Source organism: Melopsittacus undulatus, chromosome Z (genome assembly GCF_012275295.1).
Source record: "Melopsittacus undulatus isolate bMelUnd1 chromosome Z, bMelUnd1.mat.Z, whole genome shotgun sequence".
Classification (NCBI taxonomy): domain Eukaryota; kingdom Metazoa; phylum Chordata; class Aves; order Psittaciformes; family Psittaculidae; genus Melopsittacus; species Melopsittacus undulatus.
In genome coordinates, this window is record NC_047557.1 from 47,105,281 (window position 1) to 47,120,438 (window position 15,158).

Genomic DNA, 15,158 nt, shown 5'->3' on the forward strand with positions numbered 1-15,158 from the left:
GATTTCCTCTCCTAGGGCAATTATGTAGCCTAATTGCTTGTAATAATCATCCCTGCTAAAAGTGTGCTAATGCCAGCCCTTCTCCTTTTTGCAGCATCTCCTTACCAACTTTCTGCTTTTAAATAGTAAAGACAGGCTCCACAACTTTAGAAAGCACAGGTAATATTGAAGAACCTATGATTTTATTATCTGAAGCTGTTCACTGATGCTGTTCTTGGTGGCTAAGCTGTTATTAAAAAGAAAAAGAGATAGAAAAAAGTGTTATTTCTGAAATGCAACCTGTTCCTAAAAGGTTCACAGTCCTTCCAGTTACTTACAGTGTTTGGGGCATATTTTTATTTTCTAAGAGTTCTTTGTGTTTATTCTTTTTATAAAATACCAATTAGATGTTCCAGTGCTACATTCTGCTGTGCTGCATTCCAACAACTTGAAAAAGCAAATTTTAAAAAGCACAAAAAAGTCATAGATATACTGTACATGGGCAAGATAGATTAGATAATATAACACACCTTTGTCACTACTGACTTTTGTGGTTTCATTTAGATGTCATCTGTGTTTTCTTCCTAGCAGATCATATCGTAGCAACACATTACCATTTAAAAGCATGTTTTACAACATTTGCATATGTCAAAAGTGAGCAATGTAGTCTGATTTTTGGACAAGGTTCAGCAAAATGCACAACTTTACAAGCGTAGAACAAAGGTCCATTTAGCCTGATATAGCAGTCAAGAGCAGATATCTAGAGAAGGGTACCAGAAAAAGATAAGCACATAGGGACCCTTCTCCTTTGTGATACTCTTAAGAAACTTTAATTCCTGGGTCTTTCTGTGGCATCAATACGTATTTTAAACATATCCTGCCTAGAAGCTAAATGCTTAGAATTTAGATACTGCCAGTAGGCACATGTTAAGTGCACAGGCAGGTCAAAAGCTTACCAAGAAGATGACATGAAGAAAATGCTGGCTGTATGTCCACAAATACACAAGAAGAGAGTTCCCAGAAGTTTAGAGGTGAAGTGTATAAAGATGTCTGAGAGGGAGGTTGTTCAGGCTCCCTGCAGTCTGCCTAAATAAATTCTCTTTTTGTCAGAGAAGTGGAAGCTACATATTCTGATCATTTCTAAAGGCAGAGATGTTGTTGCAAGTGTTCAAAGATCATGTCTGTGAGCATGCCTTTTCCATGAGGGGACTGCAAGCCCTCACTGCTAATTTTGTCTGGAAGGAAGGCCTTTTATTGTGATGAAGTCATATTTAAAACTCAGGGAAGGGCTGTACTCCTTGTTAAGAAAATATGATTGCAGTTCAATGTATGCATTTGATAGCTGCACTTTGATAATTATTCAATACCTGTTATTGTCATTAAAGTGAAGAAGGGCAACTGTAACAGTCTTATTACTGCCAAGATGAGTAGTAAGGTTCAATGGTATCTGATTAATGCAGTCACACTATATTGTAATGTAAAATACAGGAAGAAAGACAACTTTATTTGGAGGAACACCTTCAATGAAACTAGAAATTATAACTGGCAGCCCTTCTGTGATACTGGAAGTGAAGTTCTTGTGTGTGGATCAGAAAGAGGTTATTTCTGGTATGACTGGGCAGGGATAGGTCTCTGTGTGGAGCTGTATACTGTGATCATCCACACATAAGGATGCTGTGTGTTCAAAGAAAGAGCTGTAAATTCCCTGCAACTTGGAAATTTAACAAATATAAGAGGTGTTCATTCTTGAGGTCCAGATGCTAGTCCAAGTGCTTTAAAATATCATCTTATTGCAGCAGCTGGAGGCTTCTTCTAGCTTATACAGACTGAAGAGCCCCAGGGATGCAAGCTTTACACTACCTAAAATTCACTTTGGCAAGGTGGCCAAGCAGGCTGGCTCTCAGCATACTTTGCCTTGTGAACTGCCTCAATATGGTTGCATCCAGACAGACTCAGGACCTCTGACAGTGATATGATGGGGGTCAGGGGAGACTTCAAAGGCAAAGGCCGCAATTTGTTTCCTGGGCAAAGATATGGGAAGGCAGCTGTTGCTGAAAACAAAATTAAGGGTTTCCTTTAGCAACGTGACATCTCTGTTTAGTTCCCTAGAAATGCTTTCATCTTTAGGTGTTCAGCTAAGACAGTATTATTTTAGACAGCTCAGGTGCTGTAAGTAGTCAGGGAGCTCTGAGTGCTGAGGAGCTCCAGCAGACAAAATTACATCAAATAAAGCTGAGTAAGCCCGAAGAGTTTTCTCCTCCCTCCCAAATCATACATCAGAGGCAGGATTATTTTGGGCCCTATCACTTTACATGTACATGAACACTAGTCATACTAGTCATTCTTATGTGGCTTGAAGAGAGATGTGGATGGAACTGCACAAGACTTAACTTGAAGTTAGCCCTTTCTGTGAAGAATGCCAGTCCTTTGTCGTCACAGATTCTCCCAAACAGAAACTTTCTTGCCCTTTCTCCAAGGAGATTTTGTTGTTTGACCATTATTTTTCAAGCATAGGAAGAATTGGTCTGGACATTGAAACCACTGATTTTGACATCTTCCTGAGAGGAGCACAGATTAGAAGAAACTTTCATCTGTGTATGGTGCTGCTTATTACCAGGAACATGCAATGACACTGGCAAAATAGTGAATTTTGCAGAAGCTGAAAGAGTCGTCAGGCATCTGCTTATTTATACAGCAGGATACTGTTACGGAGTGAAAACTCAGAACAAACAGTCACTGAAAGCAGTTTTGCAAACTGCCACCCTTACATAGTCACAGAGAGCACGCTGCTGCTGAGTAAAGAGCAATGCTGTGATTAATTTTATAGGAAACTGTGAAAGCTGGTCCAGACTACTGTGGTGGTAGCTTTGTCCAGTTTAGTGGGATGAGAGCTAAATTTGGCACCTTGCAACTGTCTCTCTTTGGAGGCTGCATGAGTGCTTTGGAGTCCTGTGACATTTATTCCATCCTTGACTTTCCTGCTATTTGTATGATACTGGGAACTGCGACCTCGAGAACGCTTTGTAAGCATCATGCCAGTGCAGTCCATGTTGCTGAAGGATCTGGAACACCCAGTACCTATGCTGATCTGGATATCCTTTTGCAAGATGTGGGCATGATGTAACCAAGATATGTCCCTGTTTATTGGGTAGGATAAAATAACCTCACAGTATATTACCTTATGGCTTGGTTGTCTTCAGCTTTGCTTAGCTTCTTCTTCTCCTGGAAACTGTTTCTGTGTTTACTTTTGCTACGTAATTTTAATTAGAGACAACACCTAGCTCTTTATGTTGAAATACTAGATTCCCTTATGGAAGTGTTGCATGCAGCTAGCTTCAGACAAAAAGAAAAAGAAGCAGAACAAGAAAACCCACCTTCAATGGCATGCTCTGATTTTATTATGCAATGTATGAAACAGGAAATAATGAAGTGGGTTTCTGATTCTACCACTGGACTTGTACACACCTTTGTGTAAAAAAAGGGATACTGCTCTTCCAAGGCATATAGCCTGCTCTTTCTACCTAAAATTGGATTGCACTGTATGCTTTTACAGTTTTCTGAGCATGCATGTGGGACTGAAACTCAGCATGGCACCAATGCTGGGTACTCAGCATTCCTGCATAGTTACCTCAGCTGCTGTCCTTGCTCTCTCCTCAGCAAAGATGATTAGCCAACAAGTGTATCTATCTTGTAAGCATGTGGATTGTCGCTCCAGCTATGCACACTCACCCACACACACAGTCATGCAGGCTGAAAAAGACAGAGGCATGTTTTGCTGGCATGGCAGCAATGCAGCCCAAATTAAAAATGAAATAGGGAAGAGACATAAAACTGAAATATAACCACTGTGAATGTGATTGCAGTTCACGGTTTCCTTCAAAGAGCTTTCAAGCTCTTTAATGGATGTGACATCTGCAAGATAAAACAACCACTGAGTTTGAGAAGGTATTTATCTATAAACTTAGGCACTATTTGCTCTTCACAAAACGCATGTCTCATGTAAACCTGCCCCATGTGCTGCATGCAGCATGAGGTCTGAAGGCTGCAGATAGGCACATGCTGTGATGGATGCCAAGGTGGACAGTGAAGGCCAGCAACTGGGGTGAGCCACTCAGCTGCAAGATGGTGATGATCCTTTGTTTAGATCTCTTTAAACTGAGGCATGCTGGAAGGGCTCACAGAGTTGATTTAGTATTTGTCCCCTGCCCAGAATCTGGCCCTTGTGTTACTTACTAGCTGTGTACAGAGGGATATTTTAGCCACACAGAAAGGACTTTGTTCTCCAAAGGTTTTATAGGACTTGGCAAGGGGACAAGGTCCTGGCAAGACTTAGTAGAGTGCAGATAATTTTAATTCCACCATTGTGTTTTTGTGTTTCTGTAATTTTTTTTTCTCATGAAAGACTGAATATGATATCTTTCTCTGTGTCACTATAATGAATGACACTTGTATCTGGCTTGCCCAAAGAGTGCTTATGCCATGAAGAGAGCTGCTGCATCCAGGTTGAGTTTGACTTTCTGAGCATTCCTGACAAATCCCTGGGTCAGTACAACCTTTTCTGCAGAAACAAAGCTCTGTGGCTCAAAAACATTGGCTGTATTCTCTCCAAACTAAGCTGAAGACAAAGGCAAGGTGACCTTTCTTAAAGAACTTTCTGTGTAGTGGGTGTTGCCTGGAGGTCAAGGTCTGGAGCTCATCACAAGTTTTTAATCTCCTCTGCCAGCAAAACTGGAAACATGCTAAAGCATGCTTATAGAGCCTGAGACCCTTCAGTAACTACCCTCTGTGAAGAAGAACTAAAACTTCTGCCTCAAAGAAGAGAGCAAAAGTGGGTGGGTCTGCAGTTTTTTTAAGGATGGGTATGATTCCATATTTCATCTTAAGAAAGGAAAAATGAGGAAAATAACTTCTTTGAGTTCTGTCTTTTGACATGTTCGGGTGCATGACATCTTAATGTGTTAAACTAGTTTGTGGGGGGAAAAAAGCACTGTCAGGTGTATCTAGAAATTAATTTTGTTTATGTTTTCCCTTCACCTTAGAAAGAAAGAAAGACGAATTTAGATACACAATGCCTCTTCCTAACATTGCAGGCCTACAGTATCTATAATATTAATATAATATTTTAAATGTCATTGTAAAAGTAAAATGCAATCATGAGGACACAGCTGAAGAGAAACCAATTGCTAAAAAATGAGAGATGATAAAACTAGCTGTGCAATGCTGAATGAAATCAGCCAACAGGAAACCACTTTTGCTCTTGGGATGCTGTGCCTCAAAGAGGAGTGGTAAACAGCTAATTTGCATTTTACTAGGAAGAACTTGTAAAGGAAGAATTAATTCTGTATAACAAAAAACCTCAGAGAGTGTCAAGCCAATTTACAAAAGTGACAACAAATATTTTCTAGTAATTGTTTACCAGTAAAAAATGCATAAATAATAAAACCACTAACAATGAAAGTTGAAAGCATTATGAACTTACCAGAAATGGGTCTGAAAATGTTCACCTGGGACTTCCCCCAATGGTTAGACTCCATAAAACATTTCTTGTAAGTGAGAAAACTAACTTTATTAAGCAAAACTTCCCCTCTCCTTTGCCTTCAAAAGAGAGGCTAGTCCACAGTTACTAGGTATTGAAGTGACATATGATGCCAATGGGATAAGTGTAGCTGGTCTGGCTGCCACCATCCAAGGACTGCTGTTTGTCCCAGTCTTGGCAACATGCAGGATGCATCCTGAGAGCATCCTGGCTGAGTCTGAGGATGGACTGTTGAGGAGTGGTCTTCACCTAGGAGGGCAGCTGTGCTACTCAGGGATCCCTCAGCAACCTGGAGCTAATGGGAACCCCTGATGGCAGTAAACATGAAACCTGTCATTTAGTACAGAATAACCCATGGAACAGTGTGGGGTGGGGCTGCCTGGCCAAAGAAAAGATGGTGAGGGTCTTGTTGGCCAGCACACTGAGTGTGCCAGGCTGGTCTGCACTGGGGGACGTGATTGTTTTCTCTCTCTTCAGCACTGATGAGGCTGCAGCTGGAGTCCTGTGTCTGGTGCATGAAAGGTACTTGGAGTGAGTTCAGGCACTGAGGGAGCTGGAGCTCTTGATGTATTTCTCTTTTCAACACGCTAATGGGTGACCATGGTAAAATGGGAGCCAAGCTCTGCTGAGCCTTGCGTAGCAAGAGAATGAGAGGCAAACTACTGCAGCTTTCAGAAGGAAAATTGGAACAAGATAGAAAGAAAAATGTTTGTATATTTTTTTTCCCCTGAGGGTTTTGAACAACCAGAACGGTGTCCCCATCCCTGGAGATACTCAAAGCTTCACAGAAAATGATCCTGGGATCACTTTGGAGTTAGTTTGTCCTGTTTTGATCAGGAGGGTGAACTGGATGGCTTTCAGCCATCTTTTCCAAACTAAATTATCTTCTATTCCTTCCTATTTTGTGGCTGCTCTCAGGCTGTGCTTATTTCTGGGCCTTGATGTTCAAGAGAGACTAAGCCGCCTGGCCACCTCTTAGAACATATGGAGGAAGAAAGCATCTTTAGATCACATCCTGCTTTCCTGGTCTCCTGGGGCTACCATGAGATAATTCACCCTTTCACATCTCAGTTCCTAGCTGGCTTGTAAAGTACAGACTTAAGACCAGATAAACACAAGTCTGCCCTCAGTGTCCCTAAGTATGTTGAGGTGAACTTCATGATAGAAGTAGCTGGCCATACATTAGAAAAATTATTTCAGGTGCATACCTGTGAAGAACACAGCATGTGCTGCTCTCACACGCTGGGTGACTGGGGAGTGTTTCTAATGAGAAGCCTGGTCTGCAGATGTTCAGAGATCACTGCACCCTGCTCCTGCTTCCCGCTGCAGTCAGTGTGTGGGACTGCATGTGTGAAAGACATTAAAAGGTGCTTATGCCTTCAGCATTCCCATCTTATTAAAGACAGCTTGGCCTTACATGAAGCCTGTATTCACTTGATACTGTTTTGGCCAAGGGTTTCTCCTCCCTTTCTACCCATTTTCCCCTGATGCCGGCTTCTGCCAATGCCTGTCTAGCTCCAGAACCCACTTAACCTGACAGAGCCCCTGCAAATGCAGACACAGAGCTTTGACAGAGCCCTGGCTCCACCTTTCTTTCTCCTCCCTGTGTTACACAAAGCAGAAAGGCATGCCTTACTCCTAAGTGCTTTTAAGTTTGATGCTTGTGTTACATGCAGTAGACTGGATGCTCCCAAGATGCACTCAAAAAGCTACTCCATATATTGCCTTCTGCTGGAAAATACACTCTGCTTTCTTGAACCATACTGGTCAATTACAGCAGCTTTCTCCTCCTCATTACAATATTAGTTTCAATTGTACTGATCTGCATTTATTCAGAGCTAATTGGTGACAAATGAGCTCTGATTATTCACTTTTTCAGCAGCAAGATATACCCAGCTGTGATAGAACTGGCCAAATCACAGGAAGTGGTTTGTAAATATTTTTTTTGTGAATAAACTCTTATTATTTGTCTTTAAGTATTTTTACATAACTCTCAAATGTCATTCTGATGGATAAGGGTCTTGCAGTGCACTCCCTGAGTCCATGATTCCTTGATAAGGTGCTGCATTATTCTCTATGGCTGTGTTCCTCTTCTTTGAAAATTACCACATAATTACAGAACAAAGACAGTCCACATGTTTGAGACAACTATTTGCTATAGTAAATAGCTGATGTAAATAGTGCATGAGACAATGGAAGTCTAAGGCTTGGTCACACGAACTCTTTATCAAATACATCTGAATTACGGAGGTGCTGCAAGAAGATGAGTCCAGTTCACAAACGGGGAAAACTGCTAAACTTATAGCATGCTTTACTTACCACAGAAGGCAATCTGCTCAGCTCGGTAAAGAATGTATCTGTAGGGGAGAACAAACCCACAGCAAAATAATGGATTTAATGTTTTTCCTCTGTGACAGGCTACTGCATTTCGTTCAGTGCTGCTGCATGTCTGTGGATTTGTCTATTGTTTGGCTTATAGGGAGCTATAGGAGCTCAGGTTACATCCTTGTATGATCTCTCACTGTCATATTTCTAAACATGTCTCTATTTCCTTATTATCAAGAGGTCTTGAAGGTTTCTAGAGTAGTAGGTCAAGCTGGAAGCTCTGCAGCTTTGATTTCCAGTTCTCCAGCACTGTTTAGGTTCTTTTTCTCTCCCTGATCATAACTTTAAGAGTGATAATGACACATATAGAAGTATTAAGTGGCAGCGCTTGCTTGCTGGCAGGCACACAAGAAAATTCCTGCTGGCAGAAGTGTCAGAAAACAGATTTCTTTGCAGTCTGGGCCTATGTTTTCTGAATCATACCTTATGCAGCTTGAGCCTATGCAGGAATATGAGTAATAGCATAATGTTGAGGCTGTGAGGCTTATAAGAAAACAAAGGATTGTGTCTTAAAAGTGAAATTTGTTCAGATGGCTGGTAGAAGTCTATTTGCAATTTGCATTCTGCTTAAACTCTTCAAAAACGTTGCTTTATTGTCATTGAAATGGAGCAGAGACATGAAACTGATCCCCTGCAAGAGAAGTGGGAGCCAAAGGAAGGATTTCTGGTGTAACATTGAACTGGCTTTTCTGTCCTGCTCTTGTGTCAGTGCTGACCCATCTTTGGGTCAGAGGTGAAGAAGTGTGGGATGTGGAAAGCGATACTCTGGAGGAGGCTCCCTCCTTTTTCCTGTTTCCTGCTAGGATTTTCTGCGGGGCAAGTAGGAGCATGTACCCACTGCAGGATGAATTATCTGAGCACATGGACTGCTGGGGAGCCCATATGTGCTCTGGAGCTGCCCCAGAGCCAGCCCTGCCCTCTCTATGAATCATCATCAGTAGCAGCAGTGCAGCCCCTTGCATGGGCTGGCATGCACCCTGGCAGCAGACACTGCAGTGGGAACAGAGTGGTTCGGGAACAAAAGGGCTGGATGCTTGCAGCCACGTGGACAGGACAATGCATAAAAAAGGTCTGCAGTTATTTAGCTGACTCCATCCCCAAAGCTGAGCATAGATACGTGTTAGAGCAAAGCTGAACTGGTAGCTTGGTTATTTTTTCCATCCCTCAGCCAAGGAGTTAGTGGCGGCTCCATTTGGACCACATGTCCTCAACATTCCCGCAATCAGTCATCGGGCTGGCGTCTTGGAGCAAGTGGTAAGCTGAAGCAAGCTTTATGGAGAGCTGCCAGTTTCTCCTCCTTAATGCTGTTATTTCAGACCTGGCTTCTTTTCCTGGGGAGCTTTCCCTTCAAACTGGTGTCTGAAATGCAATGGCTGAATGCCTCAGCAATAAAGCACATATGTACAGGTTTGCACTCATTGGTGTCCAAAGGGTGTTTGAGCCAGCACTGTGCAGCAAGGTTTTTATAACCATTTTCTGCTGTATTAGAAGTGTCGGAACATAAACTTTCCTTGACATATTTACTTTCATGAAAGTAACTAACTCTTCCATCAGTTTTGTCTTGCTTTGCAATTTTCTTGGCCTTGGTTACAAACAGCACCTCTCATAGCTTCTACTGCAAAAAAATTGTATTTCAAAAAGCACCCACCAGAACCCAGAAAGTAACTTGATCTTTCTAGGAGAGATACACTTGGTGCTTAGATTACACTGAGATCATCTGACTTTGCAGATTGAAAGTAAAATTGTCTTTTTAAAAGCCAGTCCCAAATCCCATATGTGTATGCTCCCCCCATTGAAATGCATTCAGGGGATGTGTCACCATGTGGCACTGCAGCCAGAGTGGTGGCTGTGAAACACCACTCCAGAGGACACTGGTGCAAACAGTTTCTGGATGCAGCCTGGAGCAGGTGGCAGTGCTGGGGGTGGGGCTGGGAGCTGGAAAGGCCAGTGTGCCTGCTGGCCCAAGGGCTGTGTGTCAGACATGTGGGGCCAGTGTCAGCCCCATGGAGAAGGCTGGGTGCCCCACACAATCAGCCCTTGCACTGGGTCCTGCCCAGGGTCCTCAGACAGATCCAAGTCCAGCACCTTTAGGCTTGCCCACCCTGGTGTTACACACTATTCCAAATCTGCTTGCTTCTAATAATACCTTTACATCAGATTTTGGAATACACAACAAGGCAAGCAAGGGCCAAATGTGATGGAAATAGAGCCCTAACTGATGGAAGTCCCATCTCTGTGTGCAGCAGCTGAATTTGGGGCAGCCCCCATGTGCTCCCTGCTCCACTCCTGCTGGGCCAGCCTGAGGTTGTCAGGGCATTGCAGCTGTGTGCATGGGACTACCTGCAAGCTTCAGAGCCATCTGTGTTTTTCTCTTTTCTTCCTTCAGTCCCTCATGCAGCGTCACACGTCCTGGAAGCTCACTTAGAAAGCCTCTCAGCACCACATGAGTGCCCAGGACTTCCCCTTGCAGCGGAAGCCAGGGCAGGGCTTCTGCTTTGTGCAAAGAATGGCACAGTGCTCCTAAAGCGGCTTGAGGATGCGGCCAGCTGGATGTCCACCAAGGCCTTCACCAGCAGACACCCTATTTCTTCTCTTTTGTGGTGGAGTGGCTCTATAGTAAGTGTGCCTTCTGCTAAATTCAAGATCTCATATGTACCCCAAGCATTAATTAGTACCTTTACGTGTAACCCACAGCTTGTGGTGCATCTGACCTCCTTACAGCTCCTTATGGCTCCAGTGGAGGGGCTGGGGCACACTGCTGAAGGCAGGGGTAAGGCTATCCTTCCTGCCTGCTGGCCTGGGCCTGCACGCCTTTGTGAGGGACAGCACAGCAGCCACTCGCCCTGCTGCTGTGTCGGGGATGCAGCCCCATCACCCCTGTGCTGCCAGTGCAGCCGTGGGTGCACTGGACACTGATGGAAACCCCTTGCCTAGAGGAGGCCTGACAAGGTGCTGGGGGGACGGTGGTGGTGAACGCTCACTGCACATAGGTTTTAAACTCCAGTGCTGATGGAAAATTGCTCACCAGCTGGTTTAGGAGCCTGTGTGCCCATTTAGATTCACTGGTGGTGGCTTTCTGGGGATATACTGTCTGGGCAAGAGCCTTCAAGCATAATCCCCATTAAAGTCAACTTGGAAGAGCTCCCAGTGACTCTAGCAGGCATTGAGTCATACTTACACCTCCTCTTCCAAGCATTCTGCCTGTTTCAAAAGCCTGCTGAAGGGAATGTGGACCGGGAGCCTTCAGTATCCATTTGAGTGGCCTACAAAAGCAATTTCCAGGGACAGGATCCTGGCCTACCACTGGAGGTAGGGGCAGGCTAGCTACCCAGGCTTCCTCACCTGCATTATATCTATGGGTGCTGCAGGGAGTGGAAACACCTCCAGTGGTGTGCTGATCAGTCCCTATAGGTTGGCCCACTTGCAGAGGAGATGAAGGTGATCTTTAGGAGTTAGGTTTACGTAAAAATAAAGGCAGCAGAGGGGAGAGAAAAAAAGGGGGGAGAGACAGGCAGTCTTATTTTCATAACAGTTTGAAGAATGAGCACAATGAGTAAGTGAGACACTTCATAGGTCAACATGGTACACACACAGCTGCTCAGACTTTTATTTTGCAGAGGTTTAACTGTTGACTTCCTGGACTTGATGAGACTTTGTGCTCGTGCATCCCAATTCCAGCAAGCATCCCAATTCCACATGTTCTGCGGGAACATAAGCAAGAAATAAATCACATACTTATGGGAACTTAATGGCATCTAAGTAGATATTCAGTAAGCTTTCTTAAAGCCGTTATTTTTGTCACTTCTTTTCTTTCTACTGGAACCCACTGGTTTTCTAGTAGAAGGCATGTCTGAATATTTGGTTTTTTTTGGTTATTAAACTGCCAGAGAAATTCAAGACTGACCCAAAGTGAAATTTCATTTTACTTTTCTTGTAGAAATGAACCCCCAACAAAAATGTCTCTTCTAGGGCAAGCAGAAAAAAATTCTGACCCAAACCATATATATCGTCCGCACTTGGATGAGCAAGTATATATAAATAGAGCATATAAATGAATGTCTAGAAATTATTCACAAAGGCAGGATGGACTTGCGTCTTCCATGTCCCCAGTGAACATTCAGTATATTATGATTCTTCAGGAGGCTGTCTCAGTCCTTTCTGTCAAACCCCAGTTTCTTTTGCATGCAGCTCTTATGCACATGTTCTGTTTGCTATACATTCAAAGCCTTAGTTGGTACACAGTGTTTCAGGTCCACAACACAGCACTGGTTAGAAATCATCAGTCTCCACGTGCTTTTGGTTACCCATTTGACCCAGTGATTGTTAAAAATACTTAGAAAGTCAGTGTAGTGAAAGACTGACATTATTACAGCCACTTGCTGGCAGAAAATGTAGATCAACAGGTTGGTCTGCAGAGCTGAGAAATGTGTTTAGGGAAGATACCCAAACTTTCATTAAATGAGCTCAATCAGCACAGCAAAAAGTCCATCTGCAGTTACATGCAGTTAACCTGCACAGCACTTTATCACTTCCTGGCAAACGTATATTTTCTGTTCAGCTCTTCAGCTCTGGCAATATAGGGAGTGTCACCGGTTTCAGCATGTCTTCGTGCACAGGGAACTATTTGCAGGACTGGGACTTCAAACCAACATCTTAGTACTTTACATGTACTTGGCAAACCTCACTGGATCCCCTTGCTCAAAGTGAGAGAGGTTAAATGTATGCTCACTTATTTGAAAGGCCGAAGCTTTTCTTTGTAAACTGCTTGAGGTGAGATTTGTATCATACTCTGTATTTCATCAAGGGTGGTACTTAACTATGATCATCTCTTTTGGAGTACAAGCAGTGTGGTCTGGTTTTGATTGGAATAATGTTGCCACGACTGCTATCATGAGAGTTGGCATAACTTAAAATTTGGTTTCCACTGTAACATGGTTATCTTTACAAACTCTGATGCATGTTTTGTTAATGTGCACCTCAAACACACACAGATCTGAAGATATCCCTTTCAGCCAAGTACTCTGTGCTGGCACGGTCTCGAGAAACAAGGTGCAAAGAAGAGGGAATTCATTCCCCTGCTTGAGTAGGTGTTGTGGGTACTGCTGGGAGCTGCTGCCTGGAACAGGTGCTACCAGCTCCACTCTTCTGATATCAGCATCACCATTAAGGTTTTCTGGCCTCTTTGTTGCCAAAACAAGTGCTGAAGTTTGCACCCTGGCCTTGCTGCAAGGTCTGTTTGGCTCAATGTGTGCCAACAGAGCTTGACACCCTCCACCTCGCTTGACAAGCCCAGCAAGCATGCCTTATCTCAGTTACACCAGACTTCTTTAGCTGCTGGAAAAAGAGAAGCATGCTTTCACAGTGAGATTCAGCTCTTACTTAAATACCTGTTACAAGTTGCTTGACATTTTCTGTTCAATTTAGAGGTACATGACTAAACTGGGACAGTCATCTATGGGGTAAGACTGGACCATCTCTTCATTTTAAGCCATTGATTAAGACATTTCAGATTTTTTTGCTATACCTAGCTCCAGGCAAAACAAGCTCTTTGCAGGTTAGCCAGATAATGCACAGTAACATTCATTCATTTCCTCATATCTGGCTTTATTTGAAACTAACAGATCCTTCTTTCCTTACATATCTCAATTATCTGCACTAGGCAAAGCCTTCAGTTAGTGTACAACCTTTATTTAACATAGATGGAAGTTAGGCTGGTGTAATCTGAGATATTCACAGAGCAGTGCACATCCCATTTGATAAATTTCACTACTATACAAGAGGATTTCCCAAAATATATTTTAACAAGAAGGATATGCAAATACACTATTACTAGAACTCTGCTATAAGTGCACTACTGTGAACCTACATAAATACAGTCCAATGGTAGCTGTAATTTTATTCTGTAGTGACACTATTTGTATGAGTTTGGAGTGCAGTTTTCAGCTGTATGTCTGACAATTGTCTCATTATTCATACTGAGTAAAATTTCTTAGTTTTATTTCTCTTCCTCCTGACACTATACTTGTTGCTTTTGTGATTTTATAGTCTGAAGAAGCTAACTTTTTAGTTTTTAGAGTTGTGAGGTCTAAAGAAAGCAATCTTTGCAACTATCTTAATATCTAGTAACACCTGACTGACCACCAAAATTTTCTTTGTCAGTTATTTTAACTCCTTCAAGCTGTCTGGAGCCAACTGATGACCACTTAGGTGAATAAGGATGGGTTATGTCTGTAATTGGATTACTAGTATCATATACTTTATATAATGATTATTAATGTGTTATATACAAATGCAACAGACACAAAATATAAGTTTTTAAAGTGAGCAATAATAAATAAATAATAAATAAAGTGAGCAATGCCTATACATGTCTTCATTCCTTACCTGCTCTCTTTTGCTCTGTGGAGGTTGTAGCTACCACAGAACATGCAGTTTGCTGTCAGCAATTAGTGGATAGCATGTAATCTTCATTAGGGTTTTAGTGAAATACTTGCCAAGCAGAAGCTGGTATGTCAGTACACGAGATCTAATAGGTCTGTATGGGATGGGGACACAAGTGTTATTTCTGCAGCTGCAGGAATCTGTCAGCCCTAAAGATGACCCAGCACTGCAAGGACCATGTTGCCTTTAAGTTTGTTTTACTGTGTTTTGGGGAAACTGCTGGTGTTCCCTAGCAATCATGGCAAGCCAAAAACCTCATAAAGGAGGATAAAAGCTGGAAATTTTCTGTACCTACTTGAAGAAAAGAAATGTGTATTGAAACAATGCCTGCTTCCTGGGTTTAATTCTCAGGATTTCTGGTTATCTTATGCAGTGTTGCCAAGGAAGCACTGGACTCCTTTCGTTTGATACCTTTAATAAACTGACCCTGGCAATGTCATGCAAGCTTTGAGCAATATGAAAGCATGTAAAAGCACTTGAAGGAGAAAGCAAAGGGCCTTTGAAAAGGGCCTTATAACCCCTCTGGGATGTGGTGATTTTTTTTAAATCCCATGACTGCACAGGAGCAAGAAGCTGCTGGGGCAAACAGAATGTCAAGGCACTAAAGCCTGGTGAGACTTTCTGGTGTAGACTGAGGGATGACACTTGCAGGGTAAGTAACAAGATACACTGCTGCCTCATTCATGTTAGCTTCACCTTATATTCTGTTGCTTGGAGGTGCAATTCTTCTCCTTTATCCTGAATGTATAACCCCATTACTTACATTAAGAGCAAAATGCCACTGTACATCCTGCCACTTACTTGCAGTTTCTAACTA